Here is a 10,563-nt window from a genome sequence, read left to right as displayed (position 1 = left end):
TTCTTTCTTGTCGTTCTCATTGTTAAAGATCGCTAAGCCGCAAATGATCGACTCTATTTATCCTATTGGTTCTTTGTCAATCATCCAATAAATATTACATCATGTAGATCATTACTCTTCTTAAATGTTTATCCTTTTCGGCTAATTATTTATCCATCCACACCAATCCACGATTAATTTGTTTGTTCTTAATACTTGATAATTACATTTGGCGGTTGAATTTTATCATCTTTTCGTGCTTGATATTCGGCCGTTTACATTATCCCCCTCTTCGCTATTTGTGACCTCACAAATAACTTTAAAAGAATCGAACTCGGGTCTCGTTCGTAATAATTCTAATTGAATCGAACTCGGGTCTTATCGAATACCTCTTTTCCTTTAATTACTATTTTTGGTGTAAATCCCCCTCGATCATAAAATTTCTTTAACCATTCTCCATTTTGTGGTGTCTTTAGTATTCTTCCATCCAATTCTTTGAGTTTATATGCCCCATTTCCAAATTCTTCGTGAATTAAATATGGTCCTTTCCATTTGTTCTGTAATTTTAGTTCTGTGTTCTTCTCCATTTCTCCACCTCTTTAAATACTTTTCTCCAACTACTATTGTCATTTTTAACTTTTACTCGACTGTATCTTTTGGTATCTTTGTACACACTCTGATTTTCTTCAAACATTTTAACCATGTCCAAATATTCATCCTTCTTTAATGTTGGATATGATGATTTTTCCGTTTTCTTTGTTTCTCTTCCAATGTAATTTTCCCAACATACATTGCCATCTTTTTCTAAAAATATCACTATTGATTTATCTATTGTTTCTTTCAGTCTGAATATTTCTTTCTCCATCTCATGATTTCCATGTGGAGTAATTAATCCTCTGTCAAAACTTTTCGTCTTTTGGTAATAATATTCACAATATGGTGATTTGTCCAAAATTATTATATCTGTATCTTCATCGTATTCTACCATTCTTCTATTTATTTGTTCCACTACTTCTTTTCTGAATTTCCATTCTGTATCCATCTTTGATTCGTGAAATTCATCTTTATCTTTTCTTCTTCTTTTATAAGTATTGAATCTTACTTTTAATCCTTGTTCTTCCCATTCTTTAATTAAATTTTGTACTATACTTGTTTTCCCTAATCCGTCTACTCCATCAATTATTACTATTTCTGGTTGGTCCTCTACTATCTTTAATAACCTACTTAATGCGTCGGCGTTCGTATTTTCTTTTCCCGACCTATGTATTACTTCGAAATTATATTGCTGTAATTCCATCACCCATCTTGCTCTTTTTCCTTTTGGTATCTTTGCATTCATTAATCCCTTTAATGCACTGTGATCTGTTATTACTTTAAATTTTCTATCGATTAAATATTTATGAAAATGTTGAATTCCCCAAACTATTCCTAAACATTCCAATTCTGTTATCGGATAATTTTCTTCCGCTGGTAATAAACTTCTACTTGCATATGCTATTACTACTTCTTTTCCTTTTTCATCTTTTTGACTCAATACTGCGCCTAATCCTTTTCCTGATGCATCTGTTATTAATAAAAATTCTTTCTTCCAATCTGGATGTCGCAATATTGGATATTGTATTAACTTTTCTTTCAATTTTTCAAACGCTTCTTGTTGTTCTCTTCCCCAAATAAAAGGTATTCCCTTCTTTCTCAAATCACTTATTGGTCTTGCTATCTTTGAAAAATTCTTCACAAATTTTCTGTAATATGAGCAAAGTCCTAAAAATGATCTAACTTCTTTCACTGTTGTTGGTGCCTTCATTTCTTTTATCTTTTCTATCTTTTTATCGTCTGGCCTTAATCCATCATTTCCTACTATATGTCCTAAAAATTCTATATTTCTTTCCAAAAATCTACATTTCTTTAATTTTATTATCAAATTATTCTCCTGTAGCTTCTTTAATACTTTTTCCACATGTTCCATATGGTCTTTTAAATTTTCTGAATATATCATAATATCATCGATATATACTACCACAAAATCGTTTATGTATTCTTCTAATATTTCATCCATTAATCTCTGAAATGTTGCTGGTGCGTTCGTTAAACCGAACGGCATTACATTATATTCGAATAATCCCTTTGAACATACAAATGCTGTTTTTTCTTTGTCTTCTTCTTTCATTTCTACTTGATTAAATCCCGCCGCTAAATCTATACTTGAAAACCATTTTGCTTTTCTATATTTGTCTAACAATTCATCCATCCTTGGTAAAGGAAAACTATCCATTATAGTTATCTTGTTTAACTTTCTGTAATCAATACAGAATCTATATTTTCCCGTTTTCTTTCCTGCTAATGTAACCGGTGAACTCCATGGACTTTTTGATTTTCTTATCCTTCCTTGTCTTAATAATTTATCTACTTCTTCGCTTATAAATTTTGCCTTCTCATCTGTTTCTTTGTATCTTCTTTGCTTTATTGGTTCTACCCCATCTTTTATTTTTATCTCATGTTGCGCCGCTTTTGTTCTTCCTTCTATTTCTTTGTCATATTCCAAAATATCTTGGTATTCTAATAATAATTTTACCATATTTTCCCAAATTGGTTCTTCTACTTTCCCTATACTTAATTTTTGCATAAATTTTTCACTTGGTTCGAGCATCTTTTCCGTCTCTCTCTCTTCAGAGCCAAGACTCTCTATTTAAAATTCTGGTGCATTTTGAATACCTCTCCCTCATCGTTACTTTCATATTCTTCATCGTCCTCGCTCTCTTCGCTTTCATATATTGCTTCTCTTTCATATCCTACTGGGATCGTTATTATTTCTCCCCGTTCTTCTATTCTTAAGGTATGATCTTCGAAATTTATTTTTGCATTATACAGCTTCCATATATCATTTCCCAAAATTAGATCCTCCTCTTCTGAATCGATTACTTCAACGTCTCTTAATATCTCTAATTCATCTTTGTATCTTAAAGTTATATTTGCCTTCCCTAATGCTGCTATCTTTTGCCCATTTGCTATTGTACATCTAAATTTACTTTTTCCAAATATAGGTATATTCAATCTTCTTCTTAATTTATCTGTTATCACGCTTACTGCTGCTCCGGTATCTATTATTACACTCACTAATTGATCTTCAACTTCTAATTCCGTTCTCATCGCTGTAGTTCTTTTCTCTTCATCTTTCATAGTTCCCACCGAGTGTAGTCAATTTTTCTCGTTTATACTTCTTGGTCTATATGTTCCTTCTCTTAATTGTTTATGGTACTTAGGATTCCCGTTTACTAATTGTCCATATGTTATATTCGCTCTACAATTTTTCACATCTTCCACAATATCATAAGGTGGTATTCCGTCAGTTAGTCTTGGTCCATATTCTCTGGGCTTTGTTGGTCCTCCTGCTTCTCTCCATTTTCTTAGTCCTTCTGTTGGGTCGTAATAAGCTTGCCTTTTATTACTCCACCTCATTCCTTTTGGTCCCATTGGTCTATCCCCATTTTGTTCAGTTCGTTCAGGTATATAATTTGGTGCTGTTGTACCAGTTGGTATTTCTCTATCATCCATTCTATTTCCTGCTTCTCTTAATTCTTCTTGTAAATTTCTTCCTTCATCATTGTTTTTATATCCCACTATTGGACTCGTTCTTCTTGATTGTCTTCTTCCTTTTACTGCGTCATCTTTTGCGTATAATTCACTATGATAATTTAATTCTCTATCTTCATAATCATCGTAATAGCCTTGTGTATAATACATTTCACCGTATTGTGGTTCCTTGTATCCATATTCATCATAATAGTATTCTTCTTGATCATCATATTCGTCTATCATATTTAATCTTGCTTTCCTTCCTTCAGGACAATTATTCTTATAATGCCCCACTCTATTACATCCGTAACATGTTGGTACCCTAATCTGGTTTGATTGATAACTATTCCTATTACCATTATTTAATCTCCTTCCCATATTTGGTTGATACCTATCCCTATTATCGTTGTTTAATCTTCTCTCCATATTTGCTACCATTCTTTCTAATTTACTAATTTTCGCCTTCTCTTTAAACATTTCAGCTAATTCGTCCTCATAATTTTCGTTCAATGGTTTTGCGAACATATTTTGTCTATTGTCATCTTTTCCGATATCTATTTTCGTACTAATTGGTGTTCCTATTGCTTTTCTTAAAAATTCGTCTTTTGCACCTTCTTCTCTTACCGCTATTTCTATCGCCCCATTTAAGTTCGCTGGATTCTGTCTTCTAACTTGATATCCTATTGTTGGTTCTAATCCTTCGATGTAAAAATCTACTTGATATTCATCTGCTAATGCATGTCCTCTAGTTGCTATTCTTAATATTTGTCTAAATCTTCTTGTATATTCTTCAACACTTTCACTTGTTTCTTGTCGGGTTTTTCTTAATTCTAGCATTTTCTTTCTTCTAACATCCTCTCTGGTAAATCTTCTTTTTATTCTATGCTTTAAATCATTATCATTATCTGCATCTGCCCAATTCACTAAGTTTCCCGCATTTACTTCTTTCATTTCATTATACCATTGTGCTGCTGCCCTCTTAAATGTGCTGCTGCGTATACCGCTTGTCTTACGCCATTAGCCCCCGCTGCTTTTCCGACTGCTGCAAATGCTACCTCGAATTGTCTAACCCAATCAGTAACATCTTCATCTTCTCTTCCATAAAAGAGTGGTATACTAATTGTTCCTCCTGCTTCATTTCCTGCATTTTCGATCCTTTCTATCAAACTTCCTCCTGCTCCTACTGCTGCGTTCAAAGTATTTGCTGGAAAACCTAAAGCATTTTCTATCACTCTTTTTATTTGACCCTCAGTTGCCATCTTCAATATATTCTCTTGAAATAAATCTTGTAAATTGTAATCAGATAATTCACTTTCGTTGTCAGAATTTTTAATATTTAATGAACTATTCGTATCTGAGTTTTGACTTAAGTCGCTATCCCCTCTATTTATAACATTTTCAACTTCATCTTCAAACTCTTCTTCGTTAAAATTTTCAATATCTTCATCCCATCTTTCATCCGGACTTAGTATTTCTCCAATCTTTTCTGAATCATCTGTATTATCTTCTTCTGATTCTTCATTATCGCTTCTTTCGCCACTTTCTTCACTATCTATTGTTCCTGTTTGTTCTTTCAACAACTTATCTAGCTTTTTCTTCAATTCTTTTTCCGACTCATTTTTATTTTCTTGAAAGATTTCAATGAATTCTTTATCTAAAATTTCTCCATCTGTATATCCCATACTAGTTAATCTCAACAATTCTTCTTCAGTTATTATTGTTCCAATATCTTCAAAAATCTTCTGTAATCTTTTTACCCGATCATCAATTTCATCGATATTTTCTTCTTCACAATCTTTGCATACCATTCCTCTTACTCTAGACATATCATCCATCCATCCTAATCTAAACATATCATTCATCCATCTTATTTCACATCTTTCGCACCAAGTTGTATTCTTGTTTAACCACTTATGGATTTCTTTTCTTAATTCTTTATCTTCCAAATCTATCACTTCCATATATTCTTCCACAAATTCTTTAGTTACCATTATTCGATTATTTACCCCAAAACTCTTCATTCTTTGAATTTCTGACACATCTATTTCATATCCCAATTTTTCTAAGTTGTTTCTTAATTCTATTAGCTCATCTTGTTCATTCTTCTGCGCTTCTTTAACACATTCCCCGCACTCGCTATCCGCTTCGTCCATTTCGAACCTTCTATTACCACATTTTTCACACATTATTGTTTCTTTTTCTAACCATTCTTTTATCCTCAATTCTTTTTCTCTTTCATCCAATTCCTCTATCTCTTGAATTTTGTCCATAAATATTCTCGTTACCAATATATCCATTTCTATCATCAACTTTATTCCTATCTTCCAAATGTACCTCAGTTGATCTTCATCCATAACATTTGACCTTCTTCTTAATTCACTAAATTTCCATGATTTATCTCCTATTATTATCTCTAATTCTTCCTCGGAATCATTTTCCAATTCGTAACTTGCTGGACTATCCTCACTTTCTGAATCTTCTGGTTCTTTTGTAAATCCCCTAGTATCTATAAATATTCTTATTATCTTCTGTACCATATTCTTGTGATATTCGTGAACATTTTCTATATGTATGTTCTCATATTCTATATCGGACATTAGTTCCTTTACTTTCTCTTCATTCATAACTATTCCTTCTTCTTCATATAGTAATTCCCTAAATGTCTTTATTGCTCCCGTCTTTACTCGTAATGGTCCAATTTCTTTTGATGTGATTCTATACCATTGCCAAAATTTTTCAAACCTTCTTTCAACATCCCAATCTTCCAAAATATATTTGTGTTCTATTAATTCAGGATTTCCAATTAATCTATCAAATACTTCATTCTCCAGATTTCTTTCAATACAATCTCTTACAATTACTAATATAATTGTTCGTAATCCTTTTTCTTTCATCTTTGGTTGTATTCTATATCTTATTGATTCTGTTATTCTATCCATTATATCTCTGCATTTTCCTTTATGTATTGTATCCTCTCTTTCTGAATTGTTCATACTTAATAAATCTAATACTCCCTTAATTGTTACGTCATTATATATTATTATTGCATCTTCAAATTTAAATAATGCGTCCCAAAATTTCTTGAATACTATTGGTTCATCTACTATTGGATAACATAATTCACAATTTAAACATTCGTCCAATTCTTCTGTTCCTAATTCGTGTTCCTCTTTATGTGTTCTATATTCGCTTTCCCATTGATGGTACCATTCCATTATATGCTTTAGTTAAATTGCTATGAATATCCATCCAGAATCTCAATCGGATTCCTCTCTCTATATATATATATTTCACTCTTATCATTTCTATTTTTGATCTTCTAAACATTCTTTCATCTTTAAATAGATTACTTCTTTCAATCTTAGATTCCATCTTTCGGTTCTATATATTTACTTCGTCATATTTTACTATTAATTTTTGCTGCGCCTTAAAATTTCAAAAAATTTTCTAAGTCCACGATCTCCTCAGGCTGCGGAGGTTTTTTACTGCGCCATAAAATTTATCTTTTATCACCGATTTCCCTAATTTCACATGTCACATCTTTTCGTCACCGTGATTCATAGTTTCACTTATCACCTCTTTTTGTCACATCTTTTTGTCACATCTTTTTGTCACCAAGATCCATAATTTCACATATCACAAACTTTATGAAAATTCTGGAGTTTTAAGGTTTGCGAATTTCCAATCTTTCTTATCGTCCGCATAAATCCTTCTTACTATATATTCTATATTATATAAATTAATCTATAACACACAAAATGTCGTTCTTTTCAGATAAATGTCTTTCTTTTCAAATAAATGTTCTTTTTCAAATAAATATTCTTTTTCAAATAAATGTTCTTCTTTTAAATAAATGTCCTTCTTTTCGGATTTTACTCTATTATTAAATACTGCACGTAATGTTCATTATACGGCTCGTTAATGTGTAAATATCCTTCTATTTTTTCTTCTTTTAACAGAACATTGTAATGAAAGCGTGAACTAGGACACTACACCAGGAACCCTCATCTGAAATGTAGCCTAGGACCTGTAACAATACAACATATCAGTCTTTTCCTCCTTCGTTGGCCGACTCGTCTCTTAACGGGTGAATCTAATCTTCCGAAATCCAGTTTCAAAAGTCATCAGCTATCCATAAAACTCATCTAAACCAACTTTCTTAAATTGGTGGACCTATACTGAGCTTATCTCTATCTTTTACCCGCTGGAGATACCTCACATTGAAATAAAAGCACGACAGTTTTCAGGTTTGTCCCATTTTATCCATTCAATGTTTCTTGATAGTAGGTGTCTTTACAATTTTCATTCCCCGTCCCCAAAGCAATTCGCGCGTTATTGAGCTGGGTATCCAGATTTGACGTAACCCATACGTTATAATCTTTAATGTCGAAGAATAAAAATTTTCCAATCTCGAGCATTTATCCAAAATCCAAACTCAGAGGTAACCCATACCACACAGATGAACCCCGGATAATACATTGGTGTTCTCCCATTATTAATCTTTATTCCAAAATTTATCTTTAACTTCCACATCTCCTTATGAAATTTCTCAGGTACTTTATTCCCGAAAGAAACATTCTTGTGCTTTCTATCGATTAAGTGATTACTTGCACAACTTCAAACTCCAATCTTTCGCCTTTTCAAGTTTTCAACTCATTAAATCCTCATTGATTTATTGGTTCCTTTTGAACTCGTCAAAACCTGAAATCTAAAAATAAATTCTAAAATAAAATATTGATTAATAATATCAGTGACTTACTAACGAAATTAAATTTTCATATTCATTATAACAATAATCATGTGATGATGATCATTTCCTTTCTCGGAGCATGCACCATATGAGATCCCCCAATTCCCCCTGTCATCAATTTACAAGGTTGCCACATCGAACGGGCATTCTCATGGTCGAACGAACGAATGAGCGAACAAACAAACGAACGAACGAGCAATCAAACGAACAAACACGTGATCAAAACATAATTAACGAACAACAACATCAGCGAACAATATACAACAACATTCTTGGTTCACAAAATAAATAGCGTTAGTAATATAAAGCGTTGAACGGTATAAAATAAAATTAACTTCTCTGGATTTTCCTCAATTTATATCCACTTTCGATTTCAAACTGCGATAGCTCTCGCTACGAATTATTATCTTCCAAAGGTATATATTTAATTCATCTTAAATTTTCATTAATTAAAATTAATTAATCAAACATTAATTAAAGTTTAGGGCGAACCTATTACCTTTAATTAATATTAAACTTCATTAATAATTAAAAAATAAAACTTATATTTTATTGAGTTCTGTGGATGCGAACTGTGGAATTACTTTGAATTCCGTTCTCTATATATACAATTTTTATGCTACTTTCTATTCTATCTATATACTATCTTTTATGTTCTTTACATATTATCTTTGAACTATCTTTCTAATATACTATCTATATTTTAGATACGCTATCTTTTAATATGCTATCCTATATATTATTTTATATATTATCTTTTCTATTATTCAAATATTACATCGTAAAGAAATAATTTATAACCCATCTTTTATGGCTGTGCTATCTTTTCTTTAAAATAATCTTTCAAATATTATGTCGTAAAGATATAATTCATCTTTTGTGGCTGTGTTATCTTTTATATATGTTCTTTTTAATATGTTATCTTTTATATTCCATCTTTATGCCATCTTTTCATATTATCTTCTATATTATTTTATGTTCTCCAATCTTTCCGACATTATTTTATATATTCTTTTAATCCACTTTATGTGTTTCGCTCATAATCTACCTTTTGTGGCTTATAATTATTCTTTCTTGTCGTTCTCATTGTTAAAGATCGCTAAGCCGCAAATGATCGACTCTATTTATCCTATTGGTTCTTTGTCAATCATCCAATAAATATTACATCATGTAGATCATTACTCTTCTTAAATGTTTATCCTTTTCGGCTAATTATTTATCCATCCACACCAATCCACGATTAATTTGTTTGTTCTTAATACTTGATAATTACATTTGGCGGTTGAATTTTATCATCTTTTCGTGCTTGATATTCGGCCGTTTACAACGATTAATGAATAGAATACTCCAGGAGTATCTAGGGAAATTTGTAGCAGTATATTTAGATGATGTAATCATCTACTCAAAAGGAACCTTGGAGCAACACTTGGACCATCTTAGACAAGTATTTGAAACTCTTAGATGAGCAAATTTGAAGATTAAACTAAAGAAATGTTATTTTTGCCTTGGAAATATTCATTTCCTAGGACATGTAGTAGGACGAGAAGGTATCCGTCCTGATCCAGAAAAAATTGAGAAAATTAAAACTTTTCCAGTCCCAACAAACCTAACACAACTTCGCTCAGCATTAGGCTTATTCTCCTATTATCGAAAGTTCATCAAAGATTTCTCAAAAATAGCCAAACCAATGTTATTACTTTTAAAGAAGGAAACCCCTTTTCATTGGACTGAGAAACAGCAAACTGCATTTGATTATTTAAAGGAAAGATTAGTTAAATCTCCGATTTTAACATACCCTGACTTTGAACAACCCTTTATTATCCATACAGACGCATCTGGAACTGGACTTGGTGCTGTGTTATCTCAAATAAGAGAGAATGGAAAAGAACATGTAGTCGCTTATGCCAGCAGATCTTTGAATAAGGCTGAATGCAATTACCCTATAACCGACCAGGAATGTCTTGCGATAGTATGGGCTATTAAACATTTCCAACACTACTTAGGATTAAAACCTTTCACAATTGTTACTGACCATTCTGCTCTAAAATGGTTAAAGACATCCAAAATCCCAAAAGGTCGCCGTGCAAGATGGGTCATGGACCTTCAACAGTACAACTTTAATATTAAGCATCGAGCAGGAAAAGCAAATGCAAATGCAGATGCATTATCCAGAATGTTTGAAGAAGATAACCAAACTCTTAGTTGTTTCATGATTTCTATTGAAAAAGAAAGACAAACTAATGTAAATGAAAGCTCTACTC

Source organism: Rhizophagus irregularis, chromosome 18, assembly GCF_026210795.1.
Source record: "Rhizophagus irregularis chromosome 18, complete sequence".
In the NCBI taxonomy this organism is placed as follows: domain Eukaryota; kingdom Fungi; phylum Glomeromycota; class Glomeromycetes; order Glomerales; family Glomeraceae; genus Rhizophagus; species Rhizophagus irregularis.
The sequence above is the reverse complement of the archived record's forward strand: the minus strand, read 5'-3'. Positions refer to the sequence as shown.